This window comes from Zalophus californianus, chromosome 14 (genome assembly GCF_009762305.2).
Source record: "Zalophus californianus isolate mZalCal1 chromosome 14, mZalCal1.pri.v2, whole genome shotgun sequence".
Classification (NCBI taxonomy): Eukaryota; Metazoa; Chordata; class Mammalia; order Carnivora; family Otariidae; genus Zalophus; species Zalophus californianus.
In genome coordinates this window covers 70,274,711-70,290,752 of record NC_045608.1, presented here as the reverse complement: position 1 = coordinate 70,290,752, position 16,042 = coordinate 70,274,711, and positions in this window count along the sequence as shown.

Below are 16,042 nucleotides of genomic sequence, written 5' to 3'. Positions count from 1 at the left end.
GCTTGACCTCATGGCCCTGAGATCAAGACCTGAGCTGAGATCAAGAGTCATCACCCAACCTACTGAGCCACCCAGGCACCTCAAGATAAGTTTTTTGGTGTTTGTTCTTTGCTTTAAAGATTTTATTTATTTATCTGAGAGACAGAGAGAGCATGAGTGGGGGGAGGGGCAGAGGGAGAGGGAACAGGAGAAGACACCCTGTTGAGTGGGGAGCCAACATGGGGCTGGATCCCAGGACCCTGAGATCATGACCTGAGCTGAAGTCAGACTCTTTTTTTTTTTTTTTAAGATTTTATTTATTTTTTTTGACAGAGAGAGACACAGCGAGAGAGGGAATACAAGCAGGGGGAGTGGGAGAGGGAGAAGAGGCTTCCTGGAGAGCAGGGAGCCCCATGTGGGGCCTGATCCCAGGGCCCTGGGATCATGACCTGAGCCGAAGGCAGATGCTTAATGACTGAGCCACCCATGCACCCCTGAAGTCAGACTCTTAACTGACTGAGCCCACCCAGGTGCCCCAAGATAAGTACTTTTTTATTTTTTATTTTTAAAAAAGATTTTATGTATTTCTTTGACAGAGAGAGACACAGCGAGAGAGGGAACACAAGCAGGGGGAGCGGGAGAGGGAGAAGCAGGCTTCCCGCCGGGCAGGGAGCCCTACGCGGGGCTCGATCCCAGGACCCTGGGATCATGCCTGAACCAAAGGCAGACGCTTAACGACTGAGCCACCCAGGCGCCCCGATAAGTACTTTTTTAAATACAACAATAAAATTATCGTAAAAAGACAATAATTCCTTAACATCAAATATTCATTCATTGTTTAAATTTTCCTGATCATCTCATAACTTTTTGAGCCTCATTTGTTCAAGTCAGAAAATAAAAATATACAATAAAAACATTAAAAATCTCTTTCAGAAAACTTAACCACAATGTTATTGTCTCACCTGACAATGTGTTAAAACACCCAATTACTTATGCATATCATCTAATAACTGTTCAGTGTTCAAATTTCCCTAATTATACCCAAAGAGTCTCATATGTAGGTGGTTTGTTTGAATCAATATTCAAAAAAGGTTTACACTGCATTTAGTGTAAGTTTCTAAAGTTTCTTTTGAACTTTTTTAAAAAGATTTTTAAAAAATATATTTTAGAGAGAGAGAGAGCACAAGTTGGGGGAGGAGCAGAGGGGGAGGAGAGACGGGGAGAGAATCTCACGCAGACTGTGCTGAGTGCAGATCCCAACATGCAGCTCAACCTCACAATCCTGAGATCATGACCTGCTGAAACCAAAAGTCAGATGCTTAACCAACTGAACCTCTCAGGTGCCCCTCTTTTAAACTTTAATAGTCTCTTTTCCCTCTCCTTTTTTCTGTAATTTATTTGTGGAAGAAATTGGGTCATTTGTCCTCTAGAATTTCCCAAATTCTGAACTGGGCTGATTGCATCTCCATGGTATCATTTAACATGTTTCTCTAACTCTTGCATTTCCTATCACATGGGAATTAGATCTAGAGGCTTGTTCTAAGCCTTTTTAGCAGACAGAGCTAATATATATATAATATATATATATATATTTAAGATTTTACTTATTTATTTGACACAGAGGGAGAGAGTACAATAGGGAAGTGGCAGGGAGAGGGAGAAGCAGGCCCCCGCAGAGCAGGAAGCCTGACTCGGGGCTTGATCCCAGGACACTGGAACCTCTACCTGAGCTGAAGGCAGACATCTAACCAACTGAGCCACCCAGGCACCCCATATATATTTTTTAAAGTGAAATAAATCATGAATTCATACTGATCTTTTTAACTCAAGTGTAAGATTATAGAGTTTTTACTTAATTTATTTAATGGTATACTGATGTCACTTATATAAAAAATCTTGGTTCCTAATAACATTAACATAATTTGATTTAGCTCCAGTAAAGTAACTCTAGCAAACCACTGGATATATCACACTAGGTATGTACGGTCAAAAAACTTTTTAGGTTACTTTTTTTTAAAGATTTTATTTATGTATTTGAGAGAGAGAATGAAAGAGAGAGAGAGAGAGAGCGTGAGGGGGGGAGGGTCAGAGGGAGAAGCAGACTCCCTGCTGAGCAGGGAGCCCAAAGCGGGACTTGATCCTGGGACCCCAAGATCATGACCTGAGCTGAAGGCAGTTGCCTTCAGTTGGTTAAACTGAACCAGGTGCCCTACCTTTAGGTTACTTAAGAATTATTTTTTTCCATGTTGTTATGCCACCAACCTGATATACAGTTAGAATCTTTTATTTATTTTTCATTTTTAGGTATTTCTTTTTAAAATTTGTTTTAAATTATGTAAATTACTTACATGGGTTCCAAAGTCAAAATTATATTCAGAAAACTACTACTTCCTTCCCTGCGTAGGTGACACTTTATTAAAAACCAGTTTTAGAGGAACTTCGACTATGACAGCATGAAGTGCTCTATGGGCCCTATCCCCAGAAAAACTGGTTAAAATGATAACAAAACAAAACAAAAAACCCCCACAATCATTTAAAGTCTTTGGAAATGGTCCTAAGGAAATTTAACAAATGAAGAAACATTTTTTTCAAAAACTCTACCAAAATTCAGTAGGAACAGTGAGAGATAATAGTAGTTGAACTGAGACCTGCTTCCTCCCTTTCCCCTCCTGAATCAGTGAGACCAAACCTCCACTCTAGCCTGGTGCAACCAATAACACAGGTCTCCCTCTCCTCCCAGCTCACAGTCAGAGAGTTATATTCTAGCAAGGGCTAGCACAGCAGCGTTTCTCATGCTGCCCTGAGCTACTGGCTGGTGAGGCTAAATTCCAAAGTGTTGCTAAGAAGTGGGATGGAGGCTTTAGTTTAAGCATGGCCTAGCGAGAATACTAGGGCCCTGATTGCCTTGCCCTGGCTCCTGAAGTGGTGGTTCCATGCAGGGAGGGGCCAGCCAAGAAGACCTGAGGTCTCTGCCTCCACTCGTCAAGTGCCCAGCTCCTAAATTGGTGGTGTCACTAAATGAGTAGCTTGCTATTGTCTCCAGCTCCACAGCGTTGGCTCGGAGATTTTGCCTGGAGGAAGAAGCAGACTGAAAATGTACCTTTTAATCTCTTCCAACCTGTTGGCTTCACTTGCAATAGACTGTGGAGACCTCAAGCTTAAGGGCACTCTTAAAATGAATGGAGATGATAGTGAAAGGGGGATTGGTAGAATCATTAGGCATGCAGGATAAATTGTCAGCAGGTAGTTTTCCTAAGAAGGGTCAGTGAGCACAAGACAAATGGAAGGAGCTTACCTGAGGTGGAGAAAAATTCAAACAATGACTGGAGAAACTATCCCTACACAGGGACTCAAATTGGATTGCTTTAGTCCGTGGAAGAATTTATGCCCTGGACATTGTTGAAAACAATAGAGCAATCAGCTGGTCATCAGAGGAACTTAATAGATCAATACAGTTGGGGAAAGAGACGAGAGCCCTGCCAGGGCTGTGTCTCATAAGGGGAAATATCAGAGGGTTAACTCTGTAGGCAGATGGGGTTTGGGGGGGGAGTGGATAGGCTCCAGTAAAATAATCCAGCAATCACTAAACACTTGGAAAAGCAAATAACAATAACAAGTTTCAGAGGCTTGGAGTTGCTACAATATATTATCTAAAATGTGCAGTTTCCAACCAAAAAAAAAAAAAGAAGAAATATAAAGAAACAGGAAACTGTGACCCTTAAAAAGAGAAAAAGTGGGCAACAGAAACTGTCTGTGGGAGTGACTAAGATGTATTGGTTAGACAAAGCTTTCCAAGTAGCCGTTATAAATATGTTAGAAGAACTAAAAGAAATCATGATTAAAGAAGCAAATGAAGACATGATGACAATGTCACATTAAATAAAAAATATCAATAAAGAGATAGAAGTGATAATAAAAAAGAACCAAATGGAAATTCTGGAGTTGAAAGTTCAGTAACTGAAATGAAAAATTCAGTAGAGGGGTTCAACAGTAGCTTTGAATTTACAGAGAAGAAAGAATTAGCAAATTGGAAGCTATATTGACAAAGATTATGCAACCCAAAGATCAGAGGCAAAAAAATTAAGAAAAATGAGTAGTATCTCAGAGAAATATGTGCCACCATTAAACACACCAACATGCATATAATAGGAGTACCAGAAGAACCAGGGAAAAGCAGCAGAAAAAATATTCAAAGAAATAATGGCCAAAAACCTACCAAATTTATTGAAAAAGTGGTAAGTCTTCACCTCCAGAAAGCTCAACAAACTCCAAGCAGGATGATCACAGAAAATCCAGAGACACATCATAGTAAAAGTGCTGAAAGCAAAGACAAGGAGAAAAGCTTGAACAGAAGGGGAAAATAACTAAATTATAAGGGAACCTCAATGAGATCAACAGCTGACTTCTCAGCAGAAACAATGGAAGCCAGCAAGGGTGGTTTAACATCTACAAATCTATCAATGTGATACACCACATTAATAAAAGAAAGGACAAGAACCATATGATCCTCTCAATCAAGGCAGAAAAGGTATTTGACAAAATACAGCATCCTTTCTTTAAAAAAAAAAAAGATTTTTTTAATTTATTTATTTTATTTATCTGAGAGAGAGAGTGCACAAGCAGGGGGGAGGGGCAGAAGGAGAGGGTGAAGCATACTTCCTGCTGAGCAGGACCCTGGGATCATGACCTGAGCCGAAGATGCTTAACCACCTGAGCCACCCAGGCACACTGATAGCACCCCTTCTTGATAAAAACTCTCTACATTGTAGGGATGGAAGGAACATACCTCAATATCATAATAAACCATATATGCAAAAACCACAGCGAACATCATCCTCAACAGGGAAAAAACAGAGCTTTTCCCCTAAGGTCAGGAACACAACAGGGATGTCCACTGTCACCACTGTTGTTCAACATAGTACTGGAAGTCCTAGCCTCAGCAATCAGACAACAAAAAGAAATAAAAGGCATCCAAATTGGCAAATAAGAAGTCAAACTTTCACTCTTCACAGGCAACATGCTACTCTATGTAGAAAACCCAAAAGACTCCACCCCAAAATTGTTAGAACTGATAGGGGAATTCAGCAAGGCTGGAGGATATAAAATCAATGCATAGAAGTCAGTTGCATTTCTCTACACTAACAATGAGGCAGAAGGAAGAGAAATCAAGGAATCAATCCCATTTACAGTTGCACCCAAAACCATAAGATCCCTAGGAATAAACCTAACCAAAGAGGTAAAGGATGTGTACTCTGAAAACTATAGAACACTCATGAAAGAAATTGAGGAAAACACAAAGAAATGGAAAAACATTCCATACTCATGGATTGGAAGAATAAATATTGTTAAAATTTCTATGCCACCCAAAGCAATCTACACATTCAATGCAATCCCCATCAAAATACCATCAACATTTTTCATAGAGCTGGAACAAACAATTCTAAAATGTGTATGGAACCAGAAAAGACCCCATATAGCCAAAGTAATGTTGAAAAAGAAAACCAAAGCTAAAGGCGTCAAAATTCCAGACTTCAAGCTGTTAACACAAAGCTGTAGTCATCAAGACAGTATGGTACTGGCACAAAAACAGACGCATAGATCAATGGAACAGAATAGAGAGCCCAGAAATGGACCCTCAATTCTATTGTCAACTAATCTTTGACAAAGGAGGAAAGAACATCCAATAGAAAAAAGACAGTCTTTTCAACAAATGGTGTTGGGAAAATTGGACAGCCACATGCAGAAGAATGAAAGTGGATCACTTTCTTACACCATACACAAAAATAAACTCAAAATAGATGAAAGACCTAAATGAGAGGAATTCATCAAAATCCTAGAGGAGAACACAGGCAGCAATCTCTCGGACCTTGGCCACAGCAACTTCTTGCTAGACATGTCTCCAAAGGCAAGGGAAGCAAGGGCAAACATGAACGATTGGGACTTCATCAAGATAAAAAGCTTTTGCACAGCAAAGGAAACAGTCAACAAAACCAAAAGGTGAACTATGGAATGGGAGAAGATATTTGCAAATGTCTTATCAGATAATGGGCTAGTATCCAAAATCTATAAAGAACTTATCAAGTTCCACACCCCAAAAAACAAAAAATCCAGTCAAGAAATGGGCAGAAGACATGAACAGACATTTCTCCAAAGAAGAGGTACAAATGGCTAACAGACACGTGAAAAAATGCTCAACATCACTAGCCATCAGGGAAATACAAATCAAGACCAAAATGAGATACCACCTCACACCAGTCAGAATAGCTAAAATTAACAAGTCAGGAAACGACAGATGTTGGTGAGGATGCGGAGAAAGGGGAACCCTCTTACACTATTGGTGGGAATGTAAGCTGGTGCATCCACTCTGGAAAACAGGAGGTTCCTCAAAAGGTTGAAAATAGAGCTACCCTATGACCTAGCAGTTGCACTACTAAGTATTTACCCCAAAGATACAAATGTGGTGATCCAAAGGGGCACCTGCACCCCAATGTTTATAGCACCAGTGTCCACAATAGCCAAACTATGGAAAGAGCCAAGATGTCCATCGACAGATGAATGGATAAAGAAGAGGTGGTGTATATATACAATGCAATATTACCCAGCCATCAAAAAGAATGAAATTTTGCCATTTGCAAAGATGTGGATGAAACTAGAGGGTATTATGCTGAGCGAAATAAGTCAGTCAGAGAAAGACAAATATCATATGATTTCACTCATGTGGAATTTAAGAAACAAAACAGATGAACATAGAGGAAGAGAAGGAAAAATAAAATAACATGGAAATTGAGAGAGAGACAGACCATAAGAGACACTGAACTCTAGGAAACAAACTGAGGGTTGCTGGAGGGGAGGTGGGGGGGGAGGGATAATTGGGTGATGGGCTTTAGGGGGGGCACTTGTTGTAATGGGTGTTATTTGCAACTGATGAATCACTAAATTCTATCTCTGAAAGTAATAAAAAAAAAAACCTGAAATGATTAAAAAAGAAACAATGGAAGCCAGAAGGCTGTGGTATAATATACTTAAAGTGCTCAAAGGAAAAACCTGTCAACCAAGAATCTTACTTCCATCAAAGCTATTTTTCAGTAATGAAGGTGAAATAAAAACATCCCCAAATAAGCAAAACTGAGAGAACCTGTTGCTAGCAGACCTGCTTTATAAGAAATACTAAAGGAAGTTCTTCAAGCTGAAAGCAAGTGATCCTCAGATGGTAATTTAAATACACATGAAAAAGCAAAAAGCAACAGTAAAGGTGCACTCCTTGCAACAAGTTATTTTTGGGAGGAAGTTCCAAGCAGCACATCTCCTTGGCTACCATGACATGTATCAGCATAGAAATTTCTTCCTCCTTGCTTTTCACAGCTGTCTGATACTGAATGATTTATACCATAGTTTATTCAGTCAGTCCTCTGGGTTGTTTATAGTCTTTTGCTATAATAATGTGGTAACAAATAACCTCCTGCATAAGTTATTTTTTATTTTTGCAAGTATATCTTTGGCATAGATTCCTACAAGTGGGATTGATGACTCAACCAATAAATATATGTATAATTTTGCTAGAGAATGCTAAAAATACTGCTCTGGGGGTTATATCATTTTGCCTTTCTTTCTTTTCTTTTTAAGATTTTATTTATTTATTTGACAGAGAGTGAGAGAGAATGAGTGCACAAGCAGGGAGGGCGGCAGGCAGAGGGAGAGGGAGAAGCAGACTCCCTGCCGAGCAAGGACCCTGATGTGGGACTTGATCCCAGGACACTGAGATCATGACCTAAGCCAAAGGCAGATGCTTAACTGACTGAGCCACCCAAGTGCCCCTCATTCTGCCTTTCATTAGCAACTTACCAGAGGACCTTTTTCCTCAAAGCCTCATTACCATTAATGTTGTCAAACTTTGGGATTTTTGCCAATCTAACATTTTAGTGGAATTTAAACTTGCATTTATCTTTCATAAGTGAGCTATGTTGACTATCTGTTCATAAGTTTAAGGGTCATTTCACTTTTTTTCTGTGAAGTTTTTGTGCATACCTCTTGCCCAGTTTTTTATTGTAATGGTGGTCTTTTTCTTATGAATTCTTAGGTGTTTTCTACATATTAGGGGTAATAACTCTTTAACTGTGATGTAAGGTGTAAATATTTTCCAAATTTGTCATTTGTCTTTTTTTTTTAATTTTTTATTGTTATGTTAATCACCATACATTACATCATTAGCTTTTGATGTAGTGTTCCATGATTCATTGTTTGTGCATAACACCCAGTGCTCCACGCAGAATGTGCCCTCTTTAATACCCATCACCAGGCTAATCCACCCCCCCCCCCAGATGTCATTTGTCTTTTTACATTGCTTAACAACAGGAAGTTTTGAGTCAAAAGACAGTTTGAGCCTTGATTTTGCCCCTTTGTATTTGGGTGAACTTGGTTAGGTTATTTAACTTTCCTGAGCCTCTGTTTTTCCCTTGGTGAAATGAGGATGATAATTGCTCTTCTTGCCTCAAACTTTCATTATAAAGACTAAATGGTGTTTGTTGAAAATGGTTTGCAAAGTGTTATTCAAATATGAGTCATTCCAAAGTGATACCTAGCACATCTAATAATATAATTTATACAGGTAGGAGAAAGCTGGCTTCTCTTTTCTCTCCCATTCTCTGCTTAGAGGTAACCTAGATATAATAGTGATCTTCTCAAATCAGTAAACGAACCGACCTATAATTACATCTACAATTGTAACTGACCTGGAATTAAGGGGGAAAGATAATGACTTTAATCACAAATTAGTAAAAGTGGTGGGTACGTTTCAGAGCCAACAAAGTGATAACATGGCAGACTCCATGACTTTATTTTTCTCATTCAAATTATATTCAGAAATGTTGATCATTCAATTATTTGAAATCAATCACTGCTTAAACCTACATAGAGAAAGAGCCCTGAACTAGGTGAGGAAGAGATTTTGAGACTATACAAAATAAACAAAAAACATGACCCAGCCCTTGATTTGCTCAAAGTATTGTTGGACGGGCTAATATTTACATAATTATAAGTAGCTGACATCTTAATTCAATGTCAATCAGAATTCTTGGTTATAAGCATAAAAATCAATTTGGGCTAATTTAAATTGCAGATTGAAAGGAGACTAGAGAGACCACAGAACTGAGAGAAAACATGAACTAATGGAGGTAGCACAGCCAAGGTCTTGCCTCTGTATCTTTGTGGGGCACCGCCATTGACGAACCACCACTTGATACTTGCCACTGTTTTTGGCAGCCACGAAGTAGGGAGTTGGAAGCTCTCCCCCCGACTAGCTTTGGCTTCCACAGAGGAAAGGAGCACATTCTATCCCCTGCAACACTATGCCTAGTGGAGAGGTGATAAGTTCAATGGAGAAAAATAGGGAGAAGAGAGAGAAGGCTGGGGAGTTTGGGTTGCAAACTTTAAAAGTGTGAGTTAGAGGAAACCTCACTGAGAAGTGACATCTGAACAAAGACCTAGAGAAGGTGAAGAAGCAAGCAGCAGAGATACTGGGAATGTCCCTGCAGAGGGTGCCACAAATGCCAAGTCCTGTCTGGAGTTTGCCTGGGGTGCTCAAGACAAGTAGGGCTGAAATAGAGCAAGAGAGCAGGGAGAGTAGCAGATGAAGTCAGAGAAGTGAGTGGTGACGGTGATGGGTGATCATGTAGGGGCTTTTGAGGCACTATAAGGACAATTGGCTTAGCCAGTTAGGGTTTTGAACAGAGGAGTGACTTGCTCCAAAAAGGATCACTCTGGCTTCTCTGCTGAGGACAGACTGTAGGTGGCCGGGGGGGTGGGGGCACCAGTGAGGAAGGCATTGCAGTCACATGGGTGACCATGATTGTGGCTAGGTCTAGGGAGTCAGCAGGGGAGACACAAGAAGTGGTCACATTCTGGGGCACCTGGGTGGCTCAGTCGTTAAGCATCTGTCTTCGGCTCAGGTCATGATCCCAGGGTCCTGGGATCGAGCCCCGCATCAGGCTCCCTGCTCGGCGGGAAGCCTGCTTCTCCCTCTCCCCCTGCTTGTGTTCCCTCTCTCACTGTCTCTCTTTCTCTGTCAAAATAAATAAATAAAATCTTAAAAAAAAAAGTGGTCATGTTCTGAATATATTTGAAGATAGAGCCCACAAGAATTACTGATGGATTTGATGTGAGGTGTGAGAGAAGGAAATGGAGGCAAGGATAACTCCACATCTTTTGACTGGAGACATTCATGTAATCTGGGAGACTAGAAGAGAAGGCTTGGGGAGGAAACACTGATGTTCAGAGCGGCCCTGTCAGATGCTGATGCTCTGGGAGATGGTTTCCATTCCACAGGAGAACATCAAGGCCTAGCTGTGACTTCCTAGCCCCAGCAAGGCCAGCTGGTTGTATCAGGCCAGCTTCTCTAGCTGCTGCCTCTCACTTTCTCACTTTCTCAAGGAACCTGGGGAGATGGGGAAAGGGGAGCTTGAGGACATTCTCTTCTGACTCTTCTATTTTTCTGTGAAACAGGAAGCAAGACTGTCTGCCGCAAGTGGGGATGCAGGAGGATGTCCGAGATCCGATGCAGGGAAGGTGTCAGAGTCACTGGATGCCCTTAATGCTGGGAGCATTACAGGTTTTCTTGAACTTAGTGATTGTGACTGAGTGAGATAGGCAGCAACCACGTTCTGCCGCATGGGCTGTGCTCAGTGTAGGTGGAGAGTAGTTTATACAGCACCGGATGCAAGAAGTCTGAATCCTGGCTTCGCTGTTTTATGGGAGTTACATGACCTTAAGGGCTCTGCACCTCACATTCTGTGAAACAGGGGAAATATTAGCACCTACACCTCAGAAAGTTGTTGTGAAGGTGAAATGAGTAAATAGGTATCAGGTCCTTAGAACAGTGCCTGGCTTGAAGCAAGCACTCAGTAGGTATTAGCTGTTATACCCTTTTATCCCTTTACCACAAAATCAACATACACTCTTTCCTGACTTAGTGTTCTAACATTCTGGTCTTGGAATGTGTATGTGGTGGGGGAGAAGGGGTGAGGAATAGTTCCTTCACTGCTATGATTAAACTAAATGAGGAGAGAAATAAAGTAGGAAGCTGAACAAAAGGAAAGGAAAAGATGATGAGCATGAGTAGCGCTCCACGGGTGAATCTGTCTAACCACAGAGCACTTCCAAGGGAGCAGGTGCTCTGGGGAGGGGACACTGCTTCAAGGATTGAGGTAATACTGAATTTTAAAAGTGCCCTCTATACAGCAGCCTTTAAAAACAAGGTCGTAACACATTTTTTATGCATGGGAAATTTTACTAAGAAAATATACATATCTTGTTACAATTTATATATCACAAAAGAGAAAAAACAATTCACATCATTATGGAGCATTTAGATGGATTCCTGGAACCATCTGTAATAAGCTGATCTGGTATAATACATTCTATGCAAGGCATTCCCCCCAACTGGTATTCCCATAAGCAATTATCACAAGTCTGTTTATTCCATCCTTTTCAATGCACAGGTGAGAAAGGCTAAGCAGTGACTTTTGCAATGTGTGGTTTCCTCGAAGTTAATACTTAATGCTTGGAATGTTATCAAAAGGAACACAGTATCAAATGCAAAAATATGGTTTTAATTTCAGTTAATTTTAAAAGGTCATTAGGCAAAATATAATAAAACATTAGGCAAAAATCTTTGTCAAATAGTTAGCTAAAATAGGTCTCAGAAATTCCTTATTCCACACACACATTTTATATTTTTTAACTGTTCTCACTTTTTTTTTTTTAAAGTAAGCTCCACACCCAGCTTGGGACTTGAACTCACAATTTGAGATCAAGAGTTGCATGCTCTACCAGCAGCCAGCCAGGCACCCCAACTGTTCTTACTTTTTAATGGAAGAAGTTATATGTATGCATATAATACAAAAGCTATCATTGTATCAGAATATCATTGTATCAAGATAGGGAAATATATCTTACAATTCACATTGACATTGGCAGAGTCACAAAGTGTATAAGCATTATTGAAACTGGTTTGCACAGAAGTGATAGTAGTTGGTGGTTCTGGAAAGATTACCAAATCTAAAGATGTTAATAAACTGACTATTGAGAATCTTTGGTGTCATTTACCAAATTCAAAACCACATCTTTTATGTTTACAATCCAGTACTTAAAATGCTGCAGACTAATGAATAAAATAGGTTTATATTGTATTTGAGTTATAAATGGGAACAAAGTAAAAATCAAACTGCTAAAACACATTAAAAAGGACTTAAGCCAGCAAGACTGTTGAATCACAGATCTGTACTTCTGAAACAAATAATGCAACATATTTTAAGAAAAAAGAAAAAGAAGATAACAGGAGAGGAAGAAAAGGGGAGTATGTCAGAGGGGGAGACGAACCATGAGAGATGATGGACTCTGAAAAACAAACTGAGGGTTCTAGAGGGGAGGGGGGTAGGGGGATGGGTTAGCCTGGTGATGGGCATTGAGGAGGGCACGTTCTGCATGGAGCACTGGGTGTTATGAACAAACAATGAATCATGGAACACTGCACCAAAAACTAATGATGTAATATATGGTGATTAACATAACAATAAAAAAATTAAAAAAAAAAAGAAAAAAAAAAGGACTTAAGCCTAATCTTAGAAGAATAGGTGAAGACTTTTCATCTGAAATAACAATTCTTTAAGATCCAGAAAAAATCACCTGTCACAGAGGCCCTTCTTCCTTCAGAGGGGCTGAGGTTAAAGCGAGCCCTGGCTTTGCTACTCACCAGCTGGGATCTTGGGCAAAGCATTTAACCTCTCTGTGCCTGTGGTCTTCTCTGTAAAACAGGTGCAGTGACAGAAGGGGATTTGAGAATTAATTATGCTGATGCATATTAGATGCTTAGAACAAGGCCTGGTGCTATCCATAAAGTCTACTTTAGAATTATTTGCTAACTGTACATACCTACTATATTAGTGACAACTCAATGCCTCTCTAGGAATCAATTTACTAGAATATATGCTTAAAATTAGGAAAGGGAAAATAATTTTTCTAGGACATAAAAGGACATACTGAAAACTGGGAAATAGATACCCACAAGTTTTCCCTTTGTCATAAAACTTTAAAAAGTGTTCTGAATGTAGGGATAACTTCCCAAAGATAGAAGTGGCAAATAAGCTTTTATTTGGGAAAAAAACAAGATTAAATAGAAATACGAAAAAGTGTTTATTGGTAAAAACCTGTTACATAAATATACAAACCATCCAAAGTCATCTGACTTAATTTGTATACTTTACATAACTAAACTATGAACACATTTCCATATTATATCATATCATGTTACTTTTCTCTTTGAGAGGCACAATTTTTCTTTTCCAAGAAAGGGAAAAAATATTATTTTAAAATCTAATCACCAGTTTACTTGAGAAGCTCCTGGCAATAATTATGCAATAAGTAAGAGCCATGTCCTAATTAGGCCCTGTTGAATTTATTAAAATTTGAAACAAAGCATTGAGCTTTTTCTCTGCTAATATTAAAACATCCTCATTTCAGATGAGGGGGAAGTTTTTCTGTACTCAAATTATCTTGAATATTTTAAATATTACTTCATTTAGCTTGGCTGTAGAGAATTTATTTCATTTTAACATTTAGATGCACATTAAAGTGCAAATCACACATTAATTGAGAACCAAAGTAGATAATGAATCTGTGTTTTCTATAAAGTCAGCAATGTGCCTGCACCTGAACATGTGTGGTCTTGTTTTGAATGGAAATATGATATTGGTGCTATTTCATTATTTATAATAGTTCCTTTAAATGGAATCCCAGTAGAGAGCTTTGATATTTACATGAATGTTCTTAAGTGTTATTTATGCTTGGCAGAGCTGATTCCATTTTGGTGAATCCACCAGAACCCTGGAACTGTTCAAGAATATGAAGTTCTCTTTGACGGATACTGAATGGGCTTGGGAAAAAAGCTACAGAACATCTGGATGAAGGCAAGGCTTTCCCACTCCCCTAACCCCTTTGGGCTTTCTCAGTTATCTGAAAGCAGTAAATAATGCTCCACGCCCCTTAATAATTACGCTTTGATCTTAATTCATTAGCAACTCCTTTGTAAAGGAGAATGCAGACTCTTATTTCTTCAGAAGCTGGTAATTTTAGAGAAAGAAAAGACAAAAGATAGGGTAAGTCATATTAAAAGACAACCAATAGAGAAGAAACAATTATCCATTTGATAGCTAACCTTTTCAAAAATGAAAACTGGTTGCTAGGTTTTACTTAATAAGTGAATTTAAAAACTATACTTGAGAACTGAACAGTATTCTAGTCATGTATTTTCAGAGAAATCTGTTTAAAATTCTGTATTTTTGTCCCTATAAACATCCCGTAAAAACTAGACATAAGAAAAACAGATGAAACCAATTCTATGTAAGAACATAATTTATCTCTTTCATATAAAGTATATGAGCACTAGACAAACTGCACACCGCACTCAGTACTCAATGCCTTCTCTGTGCAAGTAGCCTGGACACCACCTGGGAGCTGGTAAGAAATATAGACTCTCAGGCTCTACCCCAGACCCACTACATCACCAGGAGTAATCAGCTCTCTGAGTGATTCGGATGTCCACTTTAAGGCAGCGAATGAGAGGCAGGGGAAGTGTGCATCAGAATCCCCTGGGAACTTGCTGAAAATACACCTGCCAGCGCTCTGCTCCTGGGGGCCCAGAGGGCCTGGAAGGACGTAGAGGCATATGCATTTTAAAGAAGCTTCAGGGTGATTCTGAAGCAACTTCCTGGTTCAGAAACCATCCTTTAAAAAAGATTTTAACCAAAATCTTTAACATGTTTACCAAATGTTCAAGTCCATAAACCTTACCCCACAACTCATCCAGTCTCTTTCACACCATGGGTGGTAGTGCCAGATGAGGACATGTGTTCTCAATTTCCCCTACTAAATAATTTCTGACAGACTAATCTTACAGAATCTCTTCTCTATTCGAAAGAATGAAAATTTCTCTCCATTGCTGTTTTTAAAAATAATTACCTTCTTGCTCGGTAAAACTTTCCGTAGAAGATCTGAATGTTTGTTTCTTTTCCAATCTGATGCCATAATGCCACCAACCCCTTCCCACCATGCTGGTAGCTCTTGCCTATGTTCTTCAATTTTTTCTTCAATTTACATCCAACAGTTGTTACTTGGTTGGTAAAATACTGGTTGGTAAATAGCACGTGAGAATAGGTGGCTTTTAATAAATATACATTATATATATATAATATATATTAATAAATATTCTATTTATTATATATCTCATATAGTATGTATAAATATATCTTATTTCTCCAGATAAATATGGATTCATTAAAAGCCACCTATTCTCATGTGTTATTTACCAACCAGTTTATTACTGGTCTTATAAATATATATATATGTATATATATATGATTTCTGTCTTATTTAATAAGCAGGCTACATGCCAGTTGGCTTTGCTTTTTTCCTTAAAATATAATTTCCATAAAGACCGTACCAGACATATTTACTAAGCAAACATCTTAGTAAAATTAACATTAACTCAGCATAAGCAAAAAACAAAATTTGTAATTATTATGCTTGTAATGTTAAACTAAAGTCAAGAGAGTATTTTTGGGGGTGATTTTGTTTTGACAAAGGTAACATGAAAAACATAAACCTTTCACTTTTAATTAAAAGAAACAAATAGCGACCTGATTGCTTATTTTATAAAACAGATTTATATAACAGACTTCTGACTTTACTCATCTGCTAAATGGATTAATCAATTGCATTTTAAAATACTCCAAATGGCAGTGCCATTTCAAGCCTTCTTAAAATGTTAAATTATATTCAAAATTAGTATGAATCAATCTCTACCTATACATAGAAGGACATATGAACATATAAATGATGCCCTTTTTCCCCTACAAAATATCACATCTAACATATCAAGGACTGTGGAGAGAAATACCAAATAATGTGCTTACACGTAGCTATGAATAACTTTTTGTAGTTAATCTTCTAGAATAAGCACTTAAAATAAGTTTTTGTTCCTTCAAAGCAATTATGTTAGGCACATTATCAAGTA